We start from the raw sequence: 14,776 nt of genomic DNA, 5'->3' as shown, positions 1-14,776 counted from the left end.
TTTAAATTTCCCGGCGGCTCCGCATTCTGATTGGCTGGTTCGAGCCGACGATGAGCGTCTATTGGTGGATTTGAAAAACACGTTGGGGGCGGGGCGTTATCGGGCCTAGCCGCAGAGAGCACAGCATCGCGAGATGAGGGGGCGGACGGGCGATCCCAGAATACCTCGCAGCTCGGAGGGTAGAGACTCCAACGCTGGGCGAGGAGCGCCGGGAGGGCAGGTTCTAAGCCCGGTCTGCGCCTGCGACCCCGGCCTTTGGCAAAGGAATTGCGGGTTCTTGTGAAGTCGATGGTCCTTCCCCCCCAAGGCTGCCTTAATCAAGTAATACAAATGATTCCCAAAAGTCATTCTCTTTAAACTTATTGATATAGAAATATATTGCTGCCCCAACCGGTTTGGCTCAGCGGATAGAGCACTGGCCTGCGGACTGAAGGGTCCCAGGTTCCATTCCGGTCAGGGGCATGTACCTTGGCTTGTGGGCACGTCCCCGGTGGGGGGTGTGCAGGAGGCAGCTGATCCATGTGATGTTTCTCGCTCATTGATGTTTCTGGCTCTCTATCCCTCTCCCTTCCTCTCTGTAAAAAATTAATAAAATATATTAAAATATATATATATATATATATAGCTATGCACAATTCACCAGAGGAACTTGGCAGGCGTTTCTGGCCATTCTGGAGTGGAGGGACAAGGCAGATAGGTGCGGCAGGTTTCCATTTAACTTGCATCATACTGTTACAGGCACCTTTCACCGACACCAAATCGGATCCAGTAATATAGTCAAAAGATCATACACCATGACTAAGTGGGATTTATTCTAGGGTGTGGATGTGTTCCCCCACGTCCTGTGTGGCTCAGGGTTCAGGATCTGGAAGAGGACCCGCACACAAACGAAAAGAAGAGACAATAGATAATTTGGAAATATTGGGGGGCCAGGCGGGCAAGTCCAACTCAAGGGTATGGACTTCCACCGGTGCCCAGGCCTTGCCAGCCTTTTATTCAACTTTGGTTACACATAAAGCCCTTAGGCAGGCAATTGTGGTAGCAGACAGACTATCTTAAAGGTCAGTAAATATTAGGATTTACTCAGACTATTTGATCAGGAAATTGCTTGAGCCCCCATTGTCAGGACTAGACAATTGGTGCATAACTCAGGCCCTTGCCATGGGTTCAAGGTTCACCAGCGTTCCAAGATCCTTGTTTGCACTTCTCTGCTAGTGAAGACAATGGGCGGCCTCCTGCACAGGGATGCAAGGCTGGTACAATATTCGCAAATCAATAAACGTGATACATCACATAAACAAACTGAAAGACAAAAATCACATGATCATATCCAGAGACCCAGAAAAAGCATTCGACAGAATCCAGCACCCCTTTTTGATAAAAAAAAGTCTCAACAAAGTGGGAATAGAGGGATCATAACTCAACATAATCAGGACTATATATGACAAATCTACAGCCAACATCATACTGAATGGGCAAAAACTAAAACCATTTCCCCCAAGAACAAAAAAAAGATAGGGACGTCTGCTTTCACCACTCTTACTCAACATAGTACTGGAAGTCCTAGCCACAGTGATCAGACAAGAAGCAATGAGAGGTATCCAAATTGGAAAGGAAGAAGTAAAACTCTCATTATTCACAGATGACATAATATTGTACATAGAAACCCCTAAAGACTCCATCAAAAACTACTAGATTTAGTAAATGAATTTGGCAATATAGCAGGATACAAAACCAACACCCCAAAATCTATGGCTTTTTTATACACCAATAATGAATTCTCAGAAAGACAAACTAAACAAACAATTCCATTAATCATTGCAACAAAAAAATTAAGATAGTTAGGAATAAACTTAACCAAGGAGGTAAAAAACTTATACTTGGAAAACTACAGGACGTTGCAAAAAGACATAGAAGAAGATATAAACAAATGGAAGAATATACCGTGTTCATGGGACTGGTAGAATTAACATCATTAAAATGTCCATACTTACCCAAGGCAATCTACAGATTCAATGCAATCCCTACTAAAATACCAACAGCATATTTCACAGATCTAGAACAAATACTCCAAAAATTTATACAGAACCAAAAAAGACCCCGAATTGCTGCAGCAATCTTGAGAAAGAAGAATAAAGTTGGAGGAATCACAATACCAAATATCAAGTTATGCTACAAAGCCACCATAACCAGCCTGGTACTGGCACAACAGGCATATAGATCAATGAAACAAAACTGAGACCTCAGAAATTGAACCAAGTCTTGATGCTCAGTTAATATTTGGCAAAGGAGGCAAGAACATACAATGGAGTCAAGACAGTCTCTTCAATAAATGGTTTTAGGAAAATTGAACAGATACATGCAAAAAAATGAAGCTACACCACCATACACAAGAATAAAAATCAACATGGATGAAAGACTTAAATATACGTCATGAAACCATAAAGCTACTAGAAGAAACCACAGGCAGCAAAATCTCAGACATCTCTTGTAGCAATATGTTTACAGATACATCTAGGGCAAAGGAATCGAAGGAGAAAATAAATGGGACTACATCAAAATAAAAAGCTTCTGCACAGCAAAAGAAACCATCAACAAAACAAAAAGGGAAGCCCACTGTATGGGAGAACATATTTGGCAATGATACATCTAATAAAGGGTTAATATCCAAAATATATAAGGAACTCATACAACTTAACAAAAGGAAGACAAATCCAATTAAAAATGGGCAAAGGACCTAAATAGACACTTCTCCAAAGTGGACATACAGATGGCCAAGAAATTTATGAAAAAATGTTCAAAGTCACTGATCATCAGAGAGATGCAAATTAAAATGACAATGAGGTAACACCTCACACCTGTCAAAATGGCTACTATCAACAAATCAACAGACAAGTGCTGGCCAGGATGTGGAGAAAAGGGAACCCTAGTACACTGCTGGTGGGAATGCAGACTGGTGCAGCCATATGGAAAACAGTATGGAGTTTCCTCAAAAAATTAAATATGGAACTGCCATTTCACCCAGTGACCCCACTTCTAGGAATATATCCTAAGAAACGGGAAACACCAATCAGAAAGAATGTATGTACCACTATGTTCATAGCAGCACAATTTACAATAGCTAAGATCTGAAAACAGCTCAAGTGCCCCTCAGGAGGTGAGTGGATAAAAAAGCTGTGGTACATTTACACCATGGAATATTATGCAGCAGTAAAAAAGAAGTATCTCTTACCCTTTGAGACAGCATGGAAGGACCTGGAGAGTATTATGCTAAGCGAAATAAACGAGTTAGAGAAAAACAAGTATCACATGATCTCACATATATGGAATCTAATGAACAAAATAAACTGTTGAACAAAATAGATCCAGAGACAGAAGCATGGAACAGACTGTCGAATCTCAGTGGGAAGGGGGGGATGAGTGGGTGGGCGGGAAGAAATCAACCAAAGAATCTGTATGCATATATGCAGAACCCAGGGACACTGACAATAGGGTGGTGGAGGCCTGAGGTGGGGGCAGGGGTGGGCTATAAGGGGGTCAATGAGAGAAAAAAAGGGGACATATGTAATACTTTGAACAGTAAAGATTCACAAAAAATAAAAATAAAAACGTGTACTCAAGGGTGGAGATTTAATTCAATTAATAAATTCTTAAAGCATTATCAAGGACATTCTTAAGTGAAGCTGACTCCCCCCAAACACACATTTCCAGTGCATGAAAGTGAAAATACCATTTGGTGCCACTGTCTTAATTCATAAGGTGACAGTTTTACCCACCATCACTTCTGCACCATCAGTGCTGGATGATTCGTTCATTATTATTCACTAATAGTGTCTTAGTTTCCATGAAAAGCATTTCCTGGATGGCTCATGACCCACAGATCAAACAGTGACACACCGACAAGATTTGAACTCACCAAAACTTTAAATAGTGCTAAACTCTGAATGGTAGGATGAGAGTCATTTTCCTTTTTTTTTTTTCTTTCGTTTGGCTTATCCATGTTTTATAGTTTTACAATGTATTATGTGTCCAAGAAGAAAATGAAATTGTGTTGTTCTGTAGTTTGGTAGTAATTTTGATGTGGCTGTGGGAGGATGCGAGTACCACATTTACCTACCCTGCCGTCTGGACTAGAAGCCTCTCCATTTTCCCTTTAATCCGGAAGGAAAGAGGAGAAAAATAAATGTAGATAAGTGGGGTACAAGGGCAGATTTAAAGGAAAGCCTGCTTGCCCTGGAATCCCCCAACAGTCCACAGCACATAGTAGTTTATTAAGTTAATGTTCCTTGAATAAACGCCGGAAAGGAGAAAGAAGGGCCTGCGAGGGATGGGAAGGTTGCGGTGGGGTGCGCGTTCTTCACACCAAGTGGCAGAGAAAGGTCCAGGGGAACTTTGTAAAATGCAGACGCCAGGTCCTGCCCAAGTAAACAGAATTAAAGTTGGGGGCGGGGGGCGAGGCACAGCCGGTGGAATTTTGCTTAAAGTTCCCCAAGTGCGAGTAATGTGCACCCAGGGAAAAGAACCTCCCCAAACCCAGCAGACAGGGAGGGACGCGGGCGTGGAGAGCCACGCGCAGGCGCTCCAGGATTGGCCCCAAGTCTAGGCCAAGGGCGCAGAAGGGCGCAGGCGCGCGCGCTGCCGCTGTTGGGGCGGCTTCTAACACTCCGTCCGCCCTACGCAAGGCCGCGGAGCGCAGGGGCGGGGCGTGATGATGGCATCGCGTAAGAGGGCGTTGTGAGAGAGCTGCTCGTGTGGTGACCCAGTGGCCTAATGGATAAGGCATCAGCCTCCGGAGCTGGGGATTGTGGGTTCGAGTCCCATCTGGGTCGTACGGAACTTTATTTTGGCGGAAGAAAAAAGGCGGTGTTGTTCTGAAATCTGTAAAAATAGAGTCTGAAATGTGGTTACCAGTATTTCGGTCTCTGCAGCGATCTCTGGGAGGATTGTCTTGACAAATCAGGAAACGCATCTCCGTGTTTTAAAGACATTGCAATTGAGGGTTTGTAAGTGAAAGCCAAGGAGTGATCCAAAAGTGGGGTTTTTCATCTTGCTTAACTTTTTTTAAAAGAAAAAAGCTGTCTGGACAGATGGCTCCACTCCTTTTTCTGTCTGCCTTTTCAAGGTGAGCTTCACCATGAACAGCCACACATGCAAAACTTTCTCCTCATCCTTGTCCCAAGGGGTTTGTGAGCAGATCCAACTGTGCTGGCTCCAAACATTCATTTCAAGTGCTAAGTTGAGTTCATAGAAAAGCAATTGTGCTGTTACACACACAAATATCATAGGCGTAATTTATGGTTTCTGTCTCTAAACTATTATGAACAATAAATTGTAGTTAAAACGTGTGAGTTTGGGATTGAGGGATGTCTCTGTGTCTATGTTTTATTTGCAAATTTGTGTGATGAAAGAAAATCAGAATTTAAGCTTTTCAGGCCGGGTCAGTTGACCAGCTTGAAAACGTTTAAACTCTTCTTGCAGAACTTGTACAGGAAGACTATCACTGAGTTAACTCCTACTCTTGAAAAACTACTAAACACTAAATGCAATGTAGTATCCAGAATTTGAGCCTGAAACAGAAAAAGGACATTAATGGAAAAACCAGTGGAATCAGAACACAGTCTGGAGTTTGGTTACCAGTAATGTACTAGAGTTGATGTCTTAGTTGTGACAGATGTGCCTGGTACATTTCAGCCGTTTGCTGTTTTATTTCAGTTGTACTTCCTTCCTTTGTAATGCTGACTGGAGTAAAGGTGACCACCATGCCAAGTGAGAACACCAGTCTCCACTTGGCCACAGGGACAGTATCAACACCACCAATTTTGCAGACAGACATCCTGGAGGGGCAGACACAAGGTCTTATCCAGTTGGATGAGTTGCTGGCAGGATGCAATCAGAGCTTCAAGCAACGTGGTTCTGCTGGCATTGACATCTTTACAGGTGACTTTCCATGCCTGGAACCAGGGCATGTTAGCACTTGACTCCAGCATGTGGTCACCATCCCAACCAGAAACTGGCGTAAATGTCACTGTGTCAGGGAAGCCAGTTTTCTTTATGTGGGTGCTGGCTTCCTTAACATTTTTCTTATATCTCTTCTGGCTGTAGGGCAGCTCAGTGGAATCCATTTTGTTGACACCAACGAGAAGAGTAGGTCCAAGATGCTTTCAAACATAATTCTGGGGATGCTCAAGGTAAGCGGGGATCCTTGCTCAGTTTAGGGCCCAATCCTGGAAGCCCAACATCACCAAGGGAGCAGGCTGGCACATGAGGAGACAAACGATAGCAGGGCCCCAAAACGTTGGAGTTCACGCTATAGTATATAGGCTAGTGTTTGTCCCCAGTAGCAATATATGACCACAGCCCCAATTATTTGGAGAAACTCATTTTCCCCACAGAAAGATATATTATGCCTATAATCAAAGATAGAATCCTTGATAAGTGAAAGAATATGGCAAAATTCAGATATTTGAAGTTTTTGCATAAATTTCTCCTTTCCATTTTGACTGACCCAGATAAATATCATGTGTTTACTAGAATCGTGCTTTGTTTTTAATTATAGGCTATTCTACTTTTCGGTTAAAAAATGACTATCAATGTGTAATATACATGCAAAAAAGTCACATTTCATGTGTGCAGTTCAGTTATGTTCACAAACTCAGCACACTTGGAGAGCCGGCACCCAGGTCAAGAAATGGGGCATTAATCACTGCAGAATCCCCCCTTGAGTTCCCTCCAATCACTACCTCCTCCCAGGGTCACCAGGAGCCTTATTTCTATTGTTTAATTTTGCTGGTTTTTATACTGGATCACTTTGGAATTTTTAAATCTTGGATACATACAAATATTTATTAGTAGTTAATTCGTTCAAATTTTCAAAACTCATTTTAGAATTTCAGAAAATACACCAGAATTAATATTAAAATGCAATCTATTGTGTTAACATTCAGAATTGTCATACTTCACATTTTACCGGGTTGCAGTATTAAACATACAGTAAAGTTGCCATTTTTCTCCATTCCTCTTGGAAATCCCATAAAAGCAACAAGGGGGATGAGAAGCAGAACCACAAGCACCATCCATGAAACCAGGAGATATCTGAAACTTCTTAAATAAAAGGGGAAAGCTACTAAAAGCAATGAGGAAGAATGGAGGGAGAAGATGCTCTCGCCTCGGATCTTAGGAAAGGCCAGCAGAGGGCGCTTCTCCAAAGCAAAGGTCAGACTCCTGGAGGTAACAATAATCCCTTGTCTGCAGGGACAAGACTGCGTGTGTGGACAGCGCCTCCTCCTCACAGGGGCAGACCCGTGTTCTGGCTATGGATTTGCTTTCCGCGCTTGCAGGGCTTCTGCTAGCATCACCACTCCTGGATTGAGCCATTGCCAGATTGCACGTCGAGCCTGGCCCCTCCCACTATGTCCTTAATGATTCACTGGGAGAATGTTTTACTTTCCTTACCAGTGATCCGGGACTCAGTAGTTCCAGAGGTCCTAGAGCCCAAGGGAGAAATATTTAAACTAGGACACACTATCATGGTTCCATTCATGGGAAGCTGAGGCTGCCCGTTGACCATGGGACTCTTCATGGTGCTGAATCAATAGACAGAGAAGGGGTCACGGTTTATATCACCCCAAAATCTATATGTTGAAGCTCCAACCCAAATTTTTTAAAATGTATTTTTATTGATTTCAGAGAGCAAGGGAGAAGGAGAGATTGAAACATCAATGATGAGAGAGAATCATTGATTGGCTGCCCCCTGCACACACACCCTCCCCACCCCCCTATGTGCCCTTGACTGGAATTGAACCCGGGACCCTTCCGCCTAAGGCTCTATCCACTGAGCCAAACCAGCTAGGGCCTCAACCCAAATCTTATAGTGTTAGGAGGTGAGCCTTTGGGACTAATTAGGTTTAGATGGGGTCATGATGATAGAGGCCCCAATTTGGGATCACTGTTCTTATATTTCTTACTAGAGGCCCAGTGCACGAATTCATACACTGGTGAGGTCCCTCAGCCTGGCCTGTACCCTCTCCCAATCCAGACCCCTCAGGGGATGTTGGATAGCTGGTTTCAGCCCACTCCTCACGGGCCCAATCCAGACGGGAGGGAGCCCATTCCCCACAGGCCCAGTCCAGACAGGAGGGAGCACGATCCTGTGCATTGTGTCTGTCCCCTGGTGGTCAGTGCCTGTCATAGCGACTGGTTGACTGGTGGTTGCTTAGGCTTTTATATATAAAGATATTAAGGGGAAGAGTCCCATTTTCTCTTCCTCCCTTCCCCTCTCTGCCATGTGAAGACAGAGCAAGGAGGCAGCCATCTGCGAGCCAGGAAGGGCATACTGGCACCCTGGCACCCTGATCTCAGACGTCCAGGCTGGGGAATAAAGATCTGTTGTTTAAGCCACCCAGCCTATGGTACGTTGTTACAGTAGCCCCAGCCCCAGCCCCAGCCAAGATGGCGTGGTCAATGTGATTACCAAGGGGAAAATGGCTCTGCTGCTCAATGGAGGAAGGAGGCAAAGTCTGGAACCCAAGGATTCATGGGGGGCACATCTTAATGTGCCCTAGTCCCAAAGACCTGATTAATAGGAATCCAGCACAGCAACCCAACAAAGACAAAAACACCAGGAACGCAGGTCCTGCAGGAGTAAACGTGTGGGTCTTCCTACCAGGCAGAGAGCACTGGATCACAGCTGTGTAACCTTGGGCAAGTTACTTAACCTTTCTGTGCCTCAGTTACTCATCTGTAAAATAATATATATATATATATATATATATATATATATATATATATATATATATTTTATCAGTACATTTCTTTTTTTTTTTAATATATTTTATTGATTTTTTACAGAGAGGAAGGGAGAGAGATAGAGAGTTAGAAACATCGATGGGAGAGAAACATCGATCAGCCGCCTCCTGCACATCTCCCACTGGGGATGTGCCTGCAACCCAGGTACATGCCCTTGACCGGAATCGAACCTGGGACCCCTCAGTCCACAGGCCGATGCTCTGTCCACTGAGCCAAACCGGTTTCGGCTAAAATAATATATTGAGCTATGAGTACATACTGTATTTATATTGAATGTTTACAAATTTGGAATTAGAATTTTCTTTAAAACCCTCAAAATTAATTCATAAGATTACTTTCCAATAGTAGTTGGTTTAGTCACAATAGGAAAAAACATCCAAGAGAATGGTAGAAACCTCAAGTTGAGCATAATGATAACCTCTGGGAAGAATAGGAAAATGCATTAGGAAGGGGCATAAGGGGCCTTCAACTGTGTATTAGTTACTTATTGCTGCAAACAACAAATTACACTAAAATTTAGCAGCTTAAAACAATAAACATTTAATAATCACACTTTCTGTGTGGCCCAGGAATCTGAGAGTAGCTAAGCTGGGTGGTTCTGCTCAGGTCTCTTAGGAAGTTTCAGTCAAGCTGTGGGCGAGGGCTGCAGTCTTATTTGAAAGCTCAACTGGAAAGGATCTGCTTTCAAGCTCCCTTACTGGTTGTTGGAGGTCTCAGTTTTTTAAAAAAGTTAAAGTTTGGCAAAAACTGGGTCATACTTAAACAAGTATTCATTATATTATTCTCAATAATTTTCTGAATGTATGTAATCTTTTGTAATAAAAATATCTTCCCTGATTGCCAGATGGGAGGGGCGTTGGGAGGCTTAGTGAAAAAGGTGAAGGAATTAACAAGTACACATTGGCAGTTACAAAATAGTCATAGGGATGTAAAATACAGCATAGGGAATATAGTCAATAATATTGTGGTAATTTTGTATGGAGCCAGGTGGGTACTAGACTTATTGGAGTGATCACTTCACGTTGTATAAATGCCTAACACTGTTGTACACCTGAAACTAATATAATATTGAATGTCAACTGTAATTGAAAAATAACAAATGTTAAAAATAAAAATACCTTCCCCTTAAAAATGCATGGAGGAAGAGTTTACCTCAAATTACGATGACAAAGAATTGTGAAGACAGTATCAAGAAACAGTTAGGCATTCTCACAAAAGTACAAAAGAAAGGTCCTGTGAATCAGGAAACTTCAGAAGTGAGTAGACTCAGATGAAAGAACAATAGGAAGAATCAAAATAGGAGTTAACTAATAACAATTCCTTAGCGTTAAGTCCTTATTGGAAGGAACCCAGGCTGAGTTGATACTACTGCAAATGAAATCAGTGACATAATGTACAAATTCAAGAACCTCTCCTAGAATGAAAAGGAAAAAGAGATAAAAATGATTAGAGAAAAGATACAATATATAAAAGACACAATCTGATAATCAATATTAAGAAAGTCACAGAATAGAAATATTTCTCAGAATCCTAAGGTAAAAATGATGTGGGTGTACAGATAAATATAGCTCAATGTACTTGAAGCAAATCAAGTCTTCAGTCACTTTGAAAATGGAACATTTGAGGTGTTTTCTACTAATGAGGAATACCATTAAAACAAAGATGATGACTATGACATTATTCAACAAAGTTTGGAAAGTTCTCATCGATGCAATAAAAAGTTAAATAAATATTTCAGAGGAAGAGGCAAAATATCATTATTTATAGAGCATATGGTTTTTACTGGGAAAACCCAAGGGAATCAATTGAAAATAGCTTGGACTATTTTTGGATATTCACAAATTGGGGTATAAACAGTAAGTACAGATATACACACAAATCCATCCTTTTTCTATATACCTAGAAAAAGCAGTTAGAAAATATAAAGGAAAAAAAAGATCTTCCTAAATTGCATTAAAAATATAGAATACCCAGGAAATACATTTAACAAGACAAGTGTAGAGCTTAGATGAAGAAAATGATAATATTCTGACAGAGGGAAAAGAAGACTCGAAGAAATGTAGATATTCTATCTTCATGGACAGAAAGACAATACAGAAAAGCTGTCAAATCCTTTACAAGTTAATCCATACATGTAATGCAAATTCAATAAAACCAACAGGATTCTTACATTTTTTTAAAAAAATATATTTTATTGATTTTTTACAGAGAGGAAGGGAGAGGGATAGAGAGTTAGAAACATCGATCAACTTTCTCCTGCACACTCCCTACTGGGGATGTGCCGGTAACCAAGGTACGTGCCCTTGACTGGAATCGAATCTTAGACCCTTCAGTCCGCAGGCTGATGCTCTATCCCAGTGGTTCTCAACCTTCCTAATGCTGCGACCCTTTAATACAGTTCCTCATGTTGTGGTGACCCCCAATTTCATTGTTACAAATTGAACATAATTAAAGCATAGTGATTAATCACAAAAACAATATGTAATTATATATGTGTTTTCCGATGGTCTTAGGCGACCCCTGTGAAAGGGTCGTTCGACCCCCAAAAGGGTCGCGACCCACAGGTTGAGAACCGCTGCTCTATCCACTGAGCCAAACCGGTTAGGGCCAGGATTCTTAAATTTAGCAGAATAATTCTAAAGTTAACTTGAAAGAAAAGCAAACACTATCATATGGAAAACAAATTTTTCAAAGAAATATCTATAATAATAAAAGCATAATATGCTAATGAGGCCAGATAGCCAGACGACCTTCCAGATGACCTTCCGGACGAAGCTGGGGCTTAGAGGGCCAAGGCAAGCCGCCGCAGCTGCTAGGGCCGAGCCCCTTGCATGAATTTCGTGCACTGGGCCTGTAGTATGTTATAACAACATGATAACTATAACCATGCCCCACTGTGGACATATATGTCAGTGACTTTCAATCTATTTCATCTCATGGCACACATAAACTAATTACTAACATTCTGCGGCACATCAAAAAATATGTTTTTTGCCGATCTGACAAAAAAAAAGGTATAATTTTGATTCATTCACATTGGACGGCTATTGTTGTGTTGGCTGTTGTCATTTTTTTATTTGACAGTCTGAGGGAAGACAGGCCAACGCCTGTAATTAAGTAGTCAGGTATGCATGTTTTAAAAATTCTTGTGGCACGCTGGTTGAAAATCGCTGCTTTAAGTTAAGGGTGACATCTCAATGTTGGGAAAGGATGAATTTATTTGGCAATTGGATTAGACAACTTCCTAGTTATTTGAGAAAGAATTAAAATTAGATTCTTACCTCATACTACATACCAAAATAAATTCCAGATGGAATCGTGATTTTACCACAAGCACTAGAAAAATATAGGTTTATATATATTTTGAGATGGAGAAAGACTTTCTAAGCATGACAAAGACACCAGGGACATTGTTAAACAAGAGATTGATGGATTTTACTATGTGAAATGTAAACGTTCTCTGGACAAAAAAATTGCTAAGAAGTTACAAGTCAAATGAAATTCTGTGAGGAAATATTTGCAATATATACAGGGTGGGGCAAAAGTAGGTCTTGTGAGTTCTTGACAGAGTTTATTCTTGTGTTATTATTTAGTAATTAATGTATTATTTTCTGTATAAACAACTGTAAACCTACTTTTGCCCCATGCTGTATAATGGACAAAGAGTTAAAAATCTTAGGCTATAAATAGTTCTTAAGCTCATAAAGGACAATATGAACATCCTAATAAATAGACAAGGAATATGAACAGGAAATTAAAAGAAATCTAAATGGCCAATAAATCTATAAAAAAAAGTGTACAATATCACCCACAATAAAAAAAAGGGAGGGGTGCGGGGAATTAAAGAGAAACCTTTTAAAAAAACCTCTTCAGGGTGAAAAAGGTGGAAGGAGTAAGAGGCACAAATTGGCAGTTACAAAATAGTCACGGGGCTGTAGAGTACAGCACAGGGAATACAGTCAATACCATCGTAATAATGATATATGGTGCCAGGTGGGGACTGGACTTATCCCGGGGAGTCACTGTGTCAATTACGGAAATGTCTAACCACTATGCTACACACCTGAAACCAATATAACACAATATTGAGTGGCAACTGTAATTGAAAAAATATTTTTAAAAAGAATTTACATGGAAATTAAAAAAGAAAACCTCTTCAGAACAGCAAGGAGCTAAAACACGCTGTTTCCCACCCCGATGTGGAGAAGGGCCTCGGTGCTGCCTGCGCTGAATGCGCTCTGTGTGCACTGACACAGCATGTCTGGGGACCGCTCAGCAGCACGCAGCAAAAACACTGAAGTATCCTATCCTTTGACTCAGCAATTCAACGTTGAGGAATTGAGTCCATAAAAATGATTATGGAATCCTGTGTTTATTGAAATGGAAAGATGCTGACAAATCATTAAAATTAAAAACAAAGAAACAAAAAAAACCAAACATGTCGCCCTGGCCAGTAAGAACATTGGCCTGCACACCAAAGGGTCAAGGGTTTGATTTCCAGTCACGGGCATGTAACTGCAGGCTCTCTCCCCAGCCCAGGCCAGGCGGGGGCAGGAGGCAACCGACCGCCGTGTCTCTTACACATCAATGTTTCTTGCTGTCTCTGTCTTTGTGTCTCTCTCTCTTTCAGTCTCTCCCTTTCTCTCTCTCAAATCAATAATAAATATGTGTACACCACGATCCCACTTTTACAGAAAGAAATTATGTAACATATTTACATGTACATATATGTGTAGAAAAAGTCTGAAAATGGGCACACCAGAATATTTATAATAGTTTTTTTCTAGACAATAGAATTACATTTAATTTTTTATTTTTGCTTATCTGTAATATCTAATTCTGGAATGAATATGTATTACTTGTATAAATTTAAGCTTTTATAAAGGGATGAAAGATGTCATAAATTTTATGACATCTTTTTTTAAAAAATACATTTCTTTATTGGTTTCAGAGAGGAAGGGAGAAGGAGAGAGAGAGAGAAACATCAATGATGAGAGAGAATCATTGATCGGCTGCCTCCTGCACGCCCCCCACTGGGGATTGAGCCTGCAACCCAGGCATGTGCCCTTGACCGGAATCGAACCTGGGACCCTTCAGTCCACAGGCTGATGCTCTATCCACTGAGCCAAGCCGGCTAGGGCAACATCTTTTTTTTTTTTTTTTTTAATATATATTTATTGGTTTCAGAGAGGAAGGGAGAGGGAGAGAGAGAGAAACATCAATGATGAGAGAGAACCACTGATTGGCTGCCTCCTGCACGCCCCCTACTGAAGATCGAATCCTGCAAGGTGGGCATATGCCCTTGACTGGACCCTTCAGCCCACAGGCCAATGCTCTATCCACTGAGCCAAATCGACTAGGGCATATATGACATCTTTGACTATATAAACTCATTTTACATCTTATTTAACATCAAAAATTAGTAAGTCAAACTCTAGAAAACTTCAGCACCAGAGACTCCCCTCCCCCAGTATTCTTTCGAGTCAAGAGCGACTCCCAAGAATAACCATTATCCTGACTTGTAACTCCATAGATTAGTTTTGCCTATTTGTGAACCCTATACAAAGGAAATTGGACTTTTCGTTACTTGACTTCATCTTTATGAGATTCATCTCTATTTTGCTTTTGTAATTGTGGCTCATTTATTTTCATTGCTGTATTAGCAATGAATATGGTTCGTGATTTTGCCCCTAGGAGACATTTGGAGACAGTGTGGGTTGTCACAGCTGGAGGCAGGGTGCTATTGGTATGCGGTGGATAAGGCTGGGCATACCGGTCAAAGTCCTACAACACACAACAAAGAACTATCTGCTCAAAATGTCAATAGTACCTGCTCTACAGTATCCCACTACGTCCCGCGACAGCCGGCCATTTCTCTGTTGATGGAGACACAGGAAGTTTTACAATGGCAAAAACTGAAACATTCCAAATTATGGTTTGTCTGAAAGAGAACGTGTTATGCAGTTATGAG

General features: G+C 41.3%; 1 non-coding gene across 1 annotated transcript; it reads left to right on the top strand.

Annotated features, from left to right (window-relative positions):
- Window positions 1-4,756: 4,756 nt before the first annotated feature.
- Window positions 4,757-4,829, top strand: TRNAR-CCG. The gene has a single exon. It is a non-coding gene; the product is annotated as a tRNA-Arg (tRNA).
- Window positions 4,830-14,776: the final 9,947 nt, after the last annotated feature.

The sequence above is a fragment of the Myotis myotis genome, unplaced genomic scaffold (assembly GCF_014108235.1).
Source record: "Myotis myotis isolate mMyoMyo1 unplaced genomic scaffold, mMyoMyo1.p scaffold_m19_p_17, whole genome shotgun sequence".
Lineage (NCBI taxonomy): Eukaryota > Metazoa > Chordata > Mammalia > Chiroptera > Vespertilionidae > Myotis > Myotis myotis.
Note: the sequence above shows the minus strand (reverse complement) of the source record. Positions and strands in the feature narration are given on the sequence as shown.